At 38.9% G+C, this 15,156-nt stretch overlaps 1 protein-coding gene across 2 annotated transcripts in view; it reads right to left on the minus strand.

Moving 5' to 3' along the window:
- Window positions 1-15,156, minus strand: part of mapk4 (mitogen-activated protein kinase 4) — a 201,074-nt gene that overhangs the window by 64,354 nt on the left and 121,564 nt on the right. The gene's annotated exons all lie outside the window — the stretch shown is intronic.

Genomic DNA, 15,156 nt, shown 5'->3' on the forward strand with positions numbered 1-15,156 from the left:
ACCGTTGAACCTATCTACACCAAATTTTGCAAAACCTCCTCACTTGTACAGGGCTACATTTCATTCTGATTTTTTTCTGAAACTTTATGTAGTGACTGCACCTGTGCTTTATAAAGGAAGCATCCCTAAATGGCATTTTTGGTACTTGCACAAGTATGCATAGTTGCTCCCAACAGTGGATTTAGCCAGCGAAGTTTGGGTTTGGGGTCAAAATCACAACGTAGGTAATTTATTTAGTGATGGACCTGTGTTTTATTTTACCCCTGACATGTGCCCAAGTACCCTGGCTAACTGGATATAAAAATACATATACAAGGCAGGCAAAGCACAAGGAGTTATAATGCAACACACTAAAAAAGAAGAGAGCCACTCATGGCCTACCTAATACAATAAAAGTTCCACTTTTCCATAGTTAATCATTGACGCACACTCCTTTCAACTTCTTTGTAGAACTTCCATTTCCTCTCTTCGTCTTGCCAGGTGAGCAATTACCAACTGCTCTCCAAACTCCAAGCTCATTAGCTCTACGGCCTATGGGTAAATTTATGGCTGATCCTGGAAGTACTGCTGGGGTGACCTGTTGGTACTACTTCCATGATAGATGTAGTCCCACAAAATTCTTGAGGCTGTCCCACCAACAAGGAGGGAGCTATCTCCTCCTTTAACTATAGATGTCCTCATCTCCTGCAATTCACACTGCCTTTTCATTATTATTTTGTCCTTAGCAAAGTTATTTCTGGGAATTTTTGAACTATGTCCAATTTTGGCATCCCTGCCAAGACAGGTCAATATTGGCTTCACTTCCAGAATGCTACCCCATTATAAACCAATACCAATTCATGTATGGCACGACTATGCTATCACCATTCTTTCTCAATGCAGAACCAGTCAGTAAATGTCTTGTTTTGTTTTTATTGAAGATGTCACTGTAGTCATTTCATATTCAGCAACAATTTGAATTTAAGATTGTTCTACAATAATTTGATTACTGTCTGTTATAAGGACTAGTTATTTGGGAAGTACTGAAGAACGATGATCAATGTTTGTCTCAATGTTTCATTTGTATGATCTTCATTAAATTAAGTAATAAAGTAACTCTTGTGACCACACAGGGGTATCCCAGAGCCCCAAACACCAGACACAGCTCTACCAAACACAATCCCAGGTTCAAATAAATAATATTTATTTAATAACAATATATTGACAGATAGACAATGGCCAAATAACACAACCACAGGTTTACAGTTTCCTCTTCTTAAACTCCTTCAGGGGAGCTTTGCCCTGTGCCTCCTGACTCTGACTGACTTAAGTCAACCAAGATGGCTCCTTTTATGTTGGACCCAGGAGTACTTCCGGTGTCATGACATAGAATGGTGGAAGCACTTCTGGGTCATGTGGAAGGTCCCGGGGATCGTGATAGGATTGCCCTTCCGAACTACTACTCCCATAGAATCCTTCGGGAGTCTAAACTGGGACGATACTAGGGCAGCACTGCCACCTTTTACTCTGGAAGATAAACTGTCTTTGAGAACCAGCTTCCCCCTGTCCATCAATTAAATGATCGCCATGACTAGGATAGGAACCTAGAACCAACCCAGCACCTCCACTTATGTAGTCCATCTACTATGGCCTCTTAGACCAGGTAAAGCATCACTCTCCATCCCAGCTGGATGTCAAGCCATCCGTTCAAGCATTTACATTCTATACTTGCAATGTTAACACTTAGACTCTTAGACATGTTACATGGGAAATTAATCCATTACTCTTCTCAACCAGCTTGTTGCAATAGCAGGCTACAGGAACCTATTCTTGTAGAATTCAGTGTAAGATGAGTTGCAGGGCATTAATTAATTAAAAGAAATTTAAAACAGCCTTTGGAGCTCATGTGGGAAAGAAACGGAAAATTGCTGCTGTGAATGAATATTTGAATATTTTTCATCAACGTGGGTCAATAATGTAATGTTTGTCCAGCTCAGTGGTTACCTTGTCAAGAAAATGGGGCTGTTGTTCTATTCTGAGATGGCTTTAGTCTTATCTGACCACTCCAGGCAACAATATATTGACCTTTAGCAGCCATTCATGAGCTAATATAGTGAAAAGTAGAAATGGTTTAATTTTGTCCACAGTATACAGTAAATGAGTTCCAATTTCAATGTCGAAAGGAAAATCAACATTTTCAGCAATGTTACAAATTTTCAAAAAAAAAAGGAGAGCACTTATCCACTGTACGTATTGACAGATCTATAAGGCAATCTCAGCTTGAGCACTCATTAATTTAATTGTTAATTAATTTAACTCAGCAGGCAGTGAATACATTTCATGTTTAGCATTGACAAGAAGTGTGCATAAGCATTTTCTGATATTACTTGGCTGCCACATTTTAATCTATTTAAAACAATCTTTTGTAATTAAAACCATATTTAAGACTTAATTTCATATTTATCCTCTTCAGAATGAATATTGAAAAAATACACAACAACACAGATTCCCACACCATGAAAACTGAAATGGATTAAGCAGGTTTCAAAAAATGAATGAACACACAAAAAACTCACTTCATTTAAATTAACGTTTTAATTTGCTTAGCTTAAATTTTAGATTACAGCTTTGGAAGCTTTTATAATATAGGCAAAAAGGGGGCACACCAGCCTAACATGGTGCCAACCCCAGCCTGGATAAATAGAGACGGTTATTAGGAAAGGCATCCAGCTGTAAAACTTTAGCCAAACCTTTAAAGGTTAAGTTAGATATTTTTCAAGTTATTTCTTCACAAATATGGTCTACTGTATATCCATTTGCCACACAAAATTGTTGTTAGAACATTAGAACTCTAGAACACTCTAGACGAGCACAGGCCATTCAGCCCAACAGAGCTCGCCAGTCCTATCCACTTATTTCTTCCAAAAAAACATCAAGTCGAGTTTTGAAAGTCCCCAACGTCTTACTGTCTACCACACTACTTGGTAGCTTATTGTGTTCTAAAGTTAAGTGTTTTTTATAAATTTTAAAAAGCACATAGCCTGTTCTACACTTTTAAAATTGAAACCACAGAGCATGGGGCATCACTGAAAAGAAAAAGCCTAAACGCTTACCAGATACATCCACTTTGAAGTGGCAAAATATAAGATATAGGCAAACATGCCTTTTGTGTTTCCAATGCATGTTTGGACAGCTAAAGGGATCTGAAAATATCAATTTTCATATATTTCTGGAACTACAGTATTTTTTTGGAGGTTAAGGATGCATTTTCTATTTACTTGTGTGATGGCAGTGGCCTTTGTGGAAGGAGTCCTCACAAAAATACGGAAGTACAGTAAATCAACATGATACCATGTACATAGCAAGAATAGTTTAGTGTGATTTTTACTTTCAGAAGAAAACCACACCACTGGAAGTGAAAGGGTGTTGTGGAGGAAAACAAACGCTGATGTAGCACGCACAACTAGTCTTCTTTTAAAATGTCTGAATCTCATAATATTGCTGTTAATTTGTTTGAAAAAGACACATATAAGCTGTTTTACAGATGTGCGTGTAATCTCAAGATGCATATCAAAGCTTGATAACTTTCTTCGCTTGAAAAATGGATGTATTTGGTAAGCTTTTAAACTCTTGTTTTTCAGTGGTTACCCGGGCCCTATCGCTACCATTATAAAACTACAGGAAGGCTATGTCTTTTTTAATATTTATAGAAAATACTTAAATTTAGAACAAAATTTTACTTGGCAAATGCATATATAACATAAAATAAGTCTGACTTTAAAAATACTAAACTTATAATTTAATGATGGAATCAATCGAATCAGCTTCGGAAATGGAGGGTGATGTGCGGAGGCCTCGGCTGAGCCCTGTGGGAAGTAAACAAGGGCTACTGGGTTCAGTGCGGGCCTAGCTAAAAAAGTTAGTCCAGAAGACCCAAAAGAAGGAGGTGGAGAAAGAGAAAGAAAAGGTTCATTTGAAGGAAAGAGTAGGGACACTGAATGTTGGGACAATGACTTGGAAAGGAAGAGAGTTGGCAGATTTAATGGACAGGAGAAAAGTGGGTGTGTTGTGTGTGTAGGAAAGAGATGGACATGAAAAAGTGCAAGAGAATTGGGAAGAGGGTGTAAGTTGTTAAACATCAGAGCAAATGCACAAGGGAGGAATGGTATAGGTATAGTAGTATCAGGTCAGGTCAGGTCAGTTTGGGAAGCATACACTGGTACAGCACATTGCCGCACCAAGCACATGATGAAACAGCTCTGGATCCTGGCTGGCAACCCCCAGGCAGACACATGGTCCAGTCCCACCCTCCGGAAATGGCCATCTATCTGCCGCAGCCATGTGTTATGTGGGCATCTTCTTGGCCTGTTTCAGCTGCTCGGGTCATCAGCAGTGAGAACCCTATGAGCCGGATCACCCTAGAGGAATCGCACCACATGGCCATAGTGCCATTATTGACGCTCCCTCACAATGCAGGTAATGTGCATCATTTGGGACTCCATGAGCAACTGCATTTTTGACACAAAATCAAACCAACGGTACCCAAGGATTCCCCAAAGAGACACAGTACTGATGGAGTCCAGTCTTCGCCTCAGGTCACTTGTATAGCGTCCATTTCTCACAACTATATAGCAAAACAGGAACCACCAGGACTCTAAAGACTTGATCCTGCGTCCTTTTGCAAAGATATTGGGAGCACCACACACCTCTTTTGCTGCGTTTCTCATGTCTCTGGTGACTGTTCCTATGAAGCCAATGGAAGGATTGGGAGAGAACAGTAATATCCAAAAAACTTTAAGGTTTTTCTGTCAGTGTGAATAGAAATGATACTGGGCCTTGGTAAGACTGTAGTTAATGTCATTTGTGTTTATGCTCCTTAAGTGAAGTGGCTGTGATCAAGAGGAGAAGGACGTTTTCTGGGCACCAATGGATGAACAACTTAGGGCAGGACAAGAGGGAGAAAAGCAGATTGTTGGTGGTTATCTAAATAGGCATATGTGGAAAGAGTAAAGAGATGATAGTGGGGGTGCATGGAGGGTGAGGAGTAGGGGAGAGAAATGGGGAAGGGGAGAAGATAGTAGATTTTGCCATAGCATCTGATTTGGCACATATGTAAAACTTTGTTTGTCCCCAGGGGGAAATTTGGCTTTTTACGGAAGCACTTTAAATAAGGGGCGTTCATTTATAAACTGGAATTTTCATGTTCCGTTCTTATAAAGAGTGCAAGGTAGACATGACTCATTGGACAAACACGTACATGTTTAAACTTGTCATTAGTAGGGCTAGCTACTCTTTCCCCACTTCCTGTCAGTTGTAATCAACATGTCGGAGCAGGAGGTACACAGTAGTGTTGTGCAGCAAACCATTACAAAATGTTTGACAAATGAAGGAGTTACTTCATCTCAGATTTATTCAAGATTTAAAAATCATTTTGGGGATGAGTGTCTCTCTCAGTCTTGAGTGTATAATTGGTGCAAGTCATTCAGAGAGGGACTATCATCTCTTCGGTCCACTTAAGGAATTTAAGAAATTAAACTCAAATGAGGAGGTTATTGACGCTGTGCAAGAATAGGTCAACATGCAGTGAAAAGACTTCTACTCTTCTGAGATTACGAAGCTTCTTTAGCACTGGAACAAGTGTATTGCAGTGGCAGGAGACTAGGCAGAAAAACTGTGTGTAAGTCAATTCATTGTATTAAATAAATAAAGTGTAGCTCATAAATTCCTGTTTATATTTGAACGCCCCTAATAATAGGTAGGTAGATAAATAGGTAAATAAATAAATAAATATAACACACACTTTAAAACGGAGGCGCTTATACTGGGTCCATCAGCTAAAGCCCAAATTGGTCTTGGACTTCTCGGCTCTTTCTCTGTCTTTTCCAAACCTCAAGTCCGCAATCTTGGTGTTATCTTTGACAGTAACCTCTCTTTTGAGAAACAGGTAAATTCTGTAGTCAAGAGTTGCTTTTTCCAACTTCGTATATTAGGTAAGATAAAGCCTTTTTTATCTTCTAGGGATCTTGAGATAGCTACTCATGCGTTTATTTTTTCTCGCCTCGATTACTGCAACTCACTGTATTCTGGGATTAATTAATCCCTGATACACAGGATACAGTTGGTCCAAAATGCTGCCGCTCACTTTCTGGTTGGGGCAAGAAAGTATGACTCTGTTTCTCCAATATTAGCTTCTTTACACTGGCTGCCTGTCAGTTTTCGAATTGATTTTAAAATCTTGTTACTAGTTTTTAAATCTTTACATGGGCTTGCTCCTGCCTATTTATCTGAACTGTGTGTTTTACATCAGCCATCTAGAGTGCTTAGATCTTCTGGTCAGCTGTCTCTGGTTGACCCTTGTACCAAGTGTAAAACTAAGGAGGACAGAGCTTTTGCAGCTGCTGCGCCTCGCCTGTGGAACTCTTTACCTCATCATATAATGGAGTCGTCTACAATTGAACTGTTCAAAACAAGATTAAAAACTCATTTCTATTCACTTGCATTCCGTGACCTTCAGTAATACTGATGGTTTCCTCTTTGTGATTATATAACATTACTTCTATTTTTTTATGTATATAACATTACTTCTATTTATTATGTATTTTATTTTATGTTCATATATTTTATTTCTATTTATGTTTTATGTTAATCTGTTTTGTTTTTCTTTTATTCTATTATTGTAAAGCACTTTGGCCACAGCATTACTATGTTGTTTTAAATGTGCTATATAAATAAATTGACAATTGACTTTGGTATGAACACACACCAGAATGAATATAAAGCAAGAAAATTACAAAGAAAGAAAAGTTCTGACTTGGCTGTCACAGTCACAGTGAGGCATTATGCAGGCGTATTGCTGCTGGTAATAGTTATTACTAGGTATTATTATTAGGTATTGCTGGTAATATTTTTCTCAAAAGAAAGTTAATCAGCTTATAACTTATACAAGTGGATGAAGGGAAAGCAAAAAATACTTTCTAATGTGCAGAAGATCTCAATTGAAAGGTCATAAATAGGGAAAGCGTGATGGCACAGGATAAAGCAGTGGTGATGGACTGAGAGATCACAGTCAGCAAGAGAATAAAACCAGAGCAAGCTTAAATCCATCCACTCACTACTATCAAACTCTTTCAGTCCATTTCAGGGAGGCAGGGGCCAATGCTGGCATCATCAGGCACCATATAGAAACTGAATCTAGAAGGCATTTGTCTAAAGTAATTTTCAAGAGGTTTTAGAAAAAAGACTACATTTACACACGCTGAGATGAAAATGACTAAATTATAGTAAGATGCACACTTAAGATATATTTAAAAGCACCTTAACTTTTTAAGCTAATGTATGATAATATAGGTAACTAATCAAAGCCATCTTGTGATTAAAGACATACTGTGCTAAGTAAAAGTGTTTAGAACGTAAAGTGGAGTGGGGTCTGTGCCGTGGCTATAAAAAAGTGAACAAAGACACATTGAGAGGTGCTGAAATTGCAGAAAGCCAAGTCAGAAGTAATATAGGCATCATCAGTCAAAACTGTGTGGAGCCATTTACTGTTTAATGCATTAAAAAGGGATTTTACTGAGCATTTTTCTGAACACATGGCAACAAAAAATTAAAATGATGCTCAGACAGATTATAGACTCTGCTTTTAATGACACATTTCAGGAAAATTAAAAGCGAATGCTGTGGTATGTGCACAGTTGGTGGTATAGATGTTACCAAACAACAATATTAAAATAATAAAAATTTGCTTGAATGTGCGTCTGCAAAAGAAAAATTGATAAAAGCTCATTTCCGTACAGAAAAAATAAAATGAAGCTTAGAGGCACACTGTTTTGGCTAGATAGCTTTCATCACCTGAATACCCTAAATATGTCTCTAAGCTTCTTTTTATAAAGTACAAATTATGTACAAGCAGTATTTGCAAATTTTTCTAGCATTCTATGTGTTTTTTTCAGCACCACTTTAAGATTATTGACTTTGTTTGACTCTGGGCTAATATTTAAGAATAAGGCAGTGTTTCTACACACTTAAAAGTCTACTTAATGAATTGAATGCTCCATACATTTTGTACTTAATGCTGACCTGTGTCATGTTACATAATCCTGGTTAAGGTGTGACACTCTTTAATAGATGGCCAATATCATAAAACAGAAAAAATCATCAGAAAAAAAAAATAAAAATGTCATCAAGAATATTATTTCAGAGCCTTACTCCTCTTTTGGACCTGTGCAGGTTGGAAAGTTGCCGGTTGAGGTCCAGGGTTAGGCTGTCTGTGGTGAGGCCTATTCTTGGGGTGTAGATTTGAATCAGGGTTAATATGGCCTTTTTGAGCATGTTTTTGACGGCCTGCTCCCCATTTGTGTTTCACTGTGGAAAGATTCCATAAATGTTTTAAAGTCTGTATATACACTCACTGAGCAAATGATTAAGAACACCTGTACACCTGCTTATCCATGCAAGTATCTAATCAGTCAACCTTGTGCCAGCAGTGCAATGCATAAAATCATGTAGACACAGGTCAGATGCTTCAGTTAATGCTTACATCAAACATCACAATAAGGAAAAAATCTGATCTTGGTTACTTTGACTGTGACATGATTGTTGGTGCTTGATTTGAGTATTTCCAGTAACTGCTCATCCCCTGGAATTTTCACACACAACAGTCACTTGAGTTTATTCAAAATGGTGCGAAAAACAAGAACTACCTTATTGATGAGAGGTCACAGGAGAATGTCCAACCCGGTTCAAGCTGACAGAAAGCCAACGGGTAACTCAGATAAGCACTCTGTACAACTGTGATGAACAGAAGACTATCTCAAAATGCAAAACATGTCAAACCTTGACGTGGATGGGCTACAACAACAGAAGATCAAGTTGGGTATCACTCCTGTTACAAAGAACAGAAAGCTGAGGCTGTAGTGGACACAGGTTTATCCAAAACCGGACAGTTAGGGACTAAAAATACAGCCTGGGCTGATGAATTGATTTCTGCCTAGGCACACAGATGGTAGGATCAGAATTTTGTGCCAACAGAATGAATCCATGCATCCAATCTGATTTGCATCAATAGTCTAGGATGATGATGGTGGTGTAATGGTATGGGGAATATCTTCTTGGCACACTTTAAGCCCATTTATACAAATAAATCATCACTTGAATGCCACAACCTATTTCATGACCATGTGTATCCTTTTATGGCCACAGCTTATCCATTTTCTAATGGTACTTCCAGCATGCATAATGCACCATGTCACAAAGGAACAGCTGTCTGAAACTGAAGTTTAGTGTTCTACAGTGGCCTTCTGAATCTAATAGAACACCTTTGGGACATTGTGGAATGTGACAGTCACAGGGTGAATGTGCAGCTGACAAATCTACAGAAAGTATGCGATGGAGTCGTGTCAACATGAACCACAATCTGAAAGGAATGTTTCCAAAATCACTGTGGGAGAAACGAGCTTCACTCTTAGGTTACGTGAGAAAATGCCAAGCCCTTTATTAAAATTAATAAAAAGAACCACACAAGGCGGTTCACACAAAGCCCTTTTTGTGAATGAAATAGGATGGTGTTTATAACACCGCCCAAGCCCTGCATATAGACTGCTCAGGCAAAACGGCAACATTACATTTTGATCATCTGAATTACAAAACATGCTCCATATCAGTGAAAAGTGGGTTTGTATACAAGCTTACAGGGTGTGTTCTTGAGAAGCACAATTACTGTACAGTACCTGATCAATAAAAACCCAATAACATCAAGGCTTACCCGAAAAGCTAGAAAAAAGAGTTTACACAGACACGAAATGCAAGCAGACATATTTCACAGACTATGGACAGGCTGCCTTCTTCAAGTTCAATTATCTTTCACACCATGAAGAATTGGGGCTGTTTTGAGTTTAAAAGGAGGTCCTACCCAGTATTAGTCTAGTGTTCTTAATAATTTGATAAGTATTCCATTTTGCGGTAAAAAATGAATGGTTCAAATCTTGTAAAAAAATGCATATTCATCTTCCCCAATCATGATGAATTTGGGGCGTACATGTGTGCAAAAAGACATAATCATCATCTCTGCATAGCTAAATCTACTGGAGCAATTTCAAAATTTTAATAAGTGTGACAAGTTGTACTCTGGCTGAGTGAGTCATCATGTCCACAGTCTCACATCCTCACGTATGCCATGATTCTATTCAAAGACTCCTACAAAGTGTAAATTAGTTGAAAACCAAAAGTTGAAATTTTGACCCCATCACAATAACATTCTTAAATTGGTTGAATCCAATTCAGGGTTTTGAGGGGGTGGAGTCCATTTCATAATGTTAACAAAGGTGTCAGGTTTCTTTAGGAAGGAGTAACTCACTTTTTATTTATTATTTTCAGAAACATCACTACCAAAATCAGAGGAAACAAAAGCCATAGACTGAGAAGACTAGGGAAACAAGAAATAAAACATTACAAAGAAATACATAAATCTTAGTAATGAGCAATAAGTTTGTCAAGATCTAATTTAAATATACTACCCAACATAAGACATGCATCAGGAAAATGTGTTTCATATAATTACATAATGCACAACCATGGCATCTTTATGTGCATCTTGGGAGCAATTGGCGGAGGTTTAAATTAGCTTATGCAATCCTTGATTCCACCATACTGGTTTCCATGTATTGTAGCTTTATTATTATTAATCCTCTGGCTGACAGCCAAGGCTACCTACACATTCATTATATGTTCAAAGCAGTTTGCACATATTTTTTACACTTGGAACACAGCTGGGTTACGTGACTTGCTCAGGGACCCACAATGATTCATAGATGGGAATTGAAGCAAAAACCTTGGTTTTTAAAGTGTAATTCCTTTGCCACTACATCACATTACCTGACAGTTTTTTGTGAGAAAGTTGTGGCAACTTCCTACAAAATGCAGATCTTGGACAAGTGTAATAGGAAGTGACAAAAAAATACATATTTTAATGTAATTAAAGAATGATTCCACACTAGATGGGATGGCAGTCAATGGCACACCACAGAAAAATGGCATCACACAAACAAAGAGGTAATTTGAAGACTATTGTCAACATTATTTGGAGTGTAGTCTTTGGACAAAAACTATTTTGGAATCAACACTTTGAGATATATATATATATATATATATATATATATACACAGTGCATCCGGAAAGTATTCACAGCGCATCACTTTTTCCACTTTTGGTTATGTTACAGCCTTATTCCAAAATGGATTCAATTCATTTTTTTCCTCAGAATTCTACACACAACACCCCATAATGACAATGTGAAAAAAGTTTACTTGAGGTTTTTGCAAATTTATTAAAAATAAAAAAACTGAGAAATCACTTGTACATAAGTATTCACAGCCTTTGCTCAATACTTTGTCGATGCACCTTTGGCAGCAATTACAGCCTCAAGTCTTTTTGATGCCACAAGCTTGGCACACCTATCCTTGGCCAGTTTCACCCATTCCTCTTTGCAGCACCACTCAAGCTCCATCAGGTTGGATGGGAAGCGTCGGTGCACAGCCATTTTAAGATCACTCCAGAGATGTTCAATCAGATTCAAGTCTGGGCTCTGGCTGGGCCACTCAAGGACATTCACAGAGTTGTCTTGAAGCCACTCCTTTGATATCTTGGCTGTGTGCTTAGGGTCGTTGTTCTGCTGAAAGATGAACCGTCGCCCCAGTCTGAGGTCAAGAGCGCTCTGGAGCAGGTTTTCATCCAGAATGTCTCTGTACATTGCTGCAGTCATCTTTCCCTTTATCCTGACTAGTCTCTCAGTCCCTACTGCTGAAAAACATCCCCACAGCATGATGCTGCCACCACCATGCTTCACTGTAGGGATGGTATTGACCTGGTGATGAGTGGTGCCTGGTTTCCTCCAAACGTGACGCCTGCCATTCACACCAAAGAGTTCAATCTTTGTCTCATCAGACCAGAGAATTTTCTTTCTCAAGGTCTGAGAGTCCTTCAGGTGCCTTTTGGCAAACTCTAGGCTGGCTGCCATGTGCCTTTTACTAAGGAGTGGCTTCCGTATGGCCACTCTACCATACAGGCCTGATTGGTGGATTGCTGCAGAGATGGTTGTCCTTCTGGAAGGTTCTCCTCTCTCCACAGAGGACCTCTGGAGCTCTGACAGAGTGACCATCGGGTTCTTGGTCACCTCCCTGACTAAGGCCCTTCTCCCCCGATCGCTCAGTTTAGATGGCCGGCCAACTCTAGGAAGAGTCCTGGTGGTTTCAAACTTCTTCCACTTACGGATGATAGAGGCCACTGTGCTCATTGGGACCTTCAAATTAGCAGAAATTTTTCTGTAACCTTCCCCAGATTTGTGCCTCAAGACAATCCTGTCTCGGAGGTCTACAGACAATTCCTTTGACTTCATGCTTGGTTTGTGCTCTGACATGAACTGTCAACTGTGGGACCTTATATAGACAGGTGTGTGCCTTTCCAAATCATGTCCAGTCAACTGAATTTCCCACAGGTGGACTCCAATTAAGCTGCAGAAACATCTCAAGGATGATCAGGGGAAACAGGATGCACCTGAGCTCAATTTTGAGCTTCATGGCAAAGGCTGTGAATACTTATGTACATGTGCTTTCTCAATTTTTTTATTTTTAATAAATTTGCAAAAACCTCAAGTAAACTTTTTTCACATTGTCATTATGGGGTGTTGTGTGTATAATTCTGAGGAAAAAAATGAATTTAATCCATTTTGGAATAAGGCTGTAACATAACAAAATGTGGAAAAAGTGATGTGCTGTGAATACTTTCCGGATGCGCTGTATATAGCCATCCATCCATTTTTCAACCCGCTGAATCCAAACACAGGGTCACAGGGGTCTGCTGGAGCCAATCCCAGCCAACACAGGGCACAAGGCAGGAACCAATCCCACCGCAGGCACTGTATATATATATATATTCTTAGAACATGCTGACTAGCAGAGAATGAGGAAATTGGTAAGGGCTTGGCAAGAACCTGCTATGCTTGACTATTCTGTTTCTCACAGCCTAATATTAACAAATGAAACTACATTAAATATTAATAAAGTCATGAAATTCTAAGCATCATTGTTATTGCTCACAAATGAATATTGATTGATGCCAAGTCATAAAATTACTAAAATGTGGAATGAGTTTGTATTGACTGAGTGTGACCTCCTCTGTTCACAGTTACATATTAACTAACGCAACTGAAACAAACAAAGACACAGGATGAGTTGGTGTTGGCTGATTGTTGCTTCTTTTGTTCCCAGTTACATATTAACTGAAGCAACAGAACCACATAAAGAAAGACTGGAAATCGTAATGCACTGGCTGAAGACATTGTTCATGGTTGTATATTAACTAAAACAAAGGTAACAAATTAATGAATTTAGTAGACAACCTTGTACTGTTTCTCTCATCCTATTGTTAGAAGTTGAATATTAACAAAATAAACTATAACAAATTACAAGTAACCTGAAATGGCATTTTATGGACTCACTTTTATTCCCAAGTTCATAGCTTTGCGTTAACAAATATAAAACAAATGATGCCATAATATGAGTTTTTAGTTCTCTCACTGAGTGCATTTAAGTGTGCTTTAATGACCCAGTTATTCACATAAACCCAGTTTCAAAAAATGCCATGTATACCCTAATTCCGGTTAGAGAAATTTGGATATTGGTCTCTGAGAAACATGATTAACACACATAGATTTCTCCACGAGTGACCTGGTCATGTGGCCATGTAAACCCTTAACTAGGCTGTAGCATATCAGCAGCCATACCACCAGAACCTCAGAACAGGTAATCCACCCATAGCTAAGCACCTCCGGGCCCAGCTGGTACTTTGATGGGAGATTATCCAGAAAAAGCTTGGGTTGCTGCTGGAAGAGGTGTTGGCATGGCCAGCAAGAGGCGTTTACTCTATGATCAGTGTGTGGATCCCAATACCCCAGTGCAGTGATAGGAAGACTGTGCTGTAAAAATGGCGCTGTCTTTCAGTTAAGATGTAAAACCAAGGTCCTCACTCACTGTGGTCAAAAAAAATTCCTAAGCATCCTTCATAAAGAATATGGTTTATCTCCATGTCCAGGCTAAATTGCCCACCAAGCCCAAGTCATTCTGGCCCTCTAATCATACCCTGTCTCCAATTGGTTAACTATCTTTCTCATTAATTAGCTAACTAACTATCTCTCTTATCCCTTCACTAACTAAGGTGTGCTGAACGTACTGGTGCAAAATGGCTGCCATCACATCATCCAGGTGGATGCTGCACACTGGTGGTGGTTGAAGTAGCTAAACAATCCCTATATAAAGCACTAAAAGCACTATAAAAATGTGATGTCTTCTGGATTTTGGTCTTGTCCATTTCAGGAGATGGACATCTGAGGTGGAACTCTGTTAGTAGCAGCATTATTTTACTTTTTTTACCATCATCCTTGGGTATCCTGTATTTACTGAACCTGAGGTACTACAATTAAACTAAATGCAAGTACTGTATATACAAGCATGAATACCAAAAAAAGGGATCTGAAAGAAATGGAAAAAAAACATCAAAAGCTTCATTTACTGTAAGGCCTGCCAGAGACTGACCTGGAACAGATAAGTGGAAGAATAGATCTCTGGGGACCAGACACTGCAGCATCGGCTCTAGCCAAGACTGAAAGTGGGAGCAAAACTGGAAGTGAGTCAGGCCAGGAGATCTTGTTGATTCTAGAAGATTCATTGGAACTGAGCATGGCCTTACTCTCCCTGCTGTCAACTATCCCCCACGAGTCAGTGGCACCGACACTAACCGGCACTTGCTACTTTGCCTGCGGAGCACGAAGAAGACCGAAATAAACAGTCTGAGCTGATATCACTTCTCAGACTGAAACAAGAAATTATATTTGAAAATAACCGCATTCCTATTTTTCCTGATTTCTCACCTTCAATAGCTGCTAAACGTGCTGCATTTTACAGCATTAAACTGTGCTTACGCAATGCCGAAATCACATACAGCCTCTTGTATCCTGCTAAATTGAGAGTGGATATTCAAGGCAAGTTCTGCATTTTTAGTTCTCTGGATGAAGCAGAAAAAGAACTAAGAAAACTGATCCCAACACTTTTTGAATTAGTATCGTGAGTCACATAATGTCCTGGCAAGGGAACAAAGATTTTACCTGCAAATTTGGTCCATTCGTAATAA

The sequence above is a fragment of the Erpetoichthys calabaricus genome, chromosome 5, assembly GCF_900747795.2.
Source record: "Erpetoichthys calabaricus chromosome 5, fErpCal1.3, whole genome shotgun sequence".
NCBI lineage: Eukaryota > Metazoa > Chordata > Cladistia > Polypteriformes > Polypteridae > Erpetoichthys > Erpetoichthys calabaricus.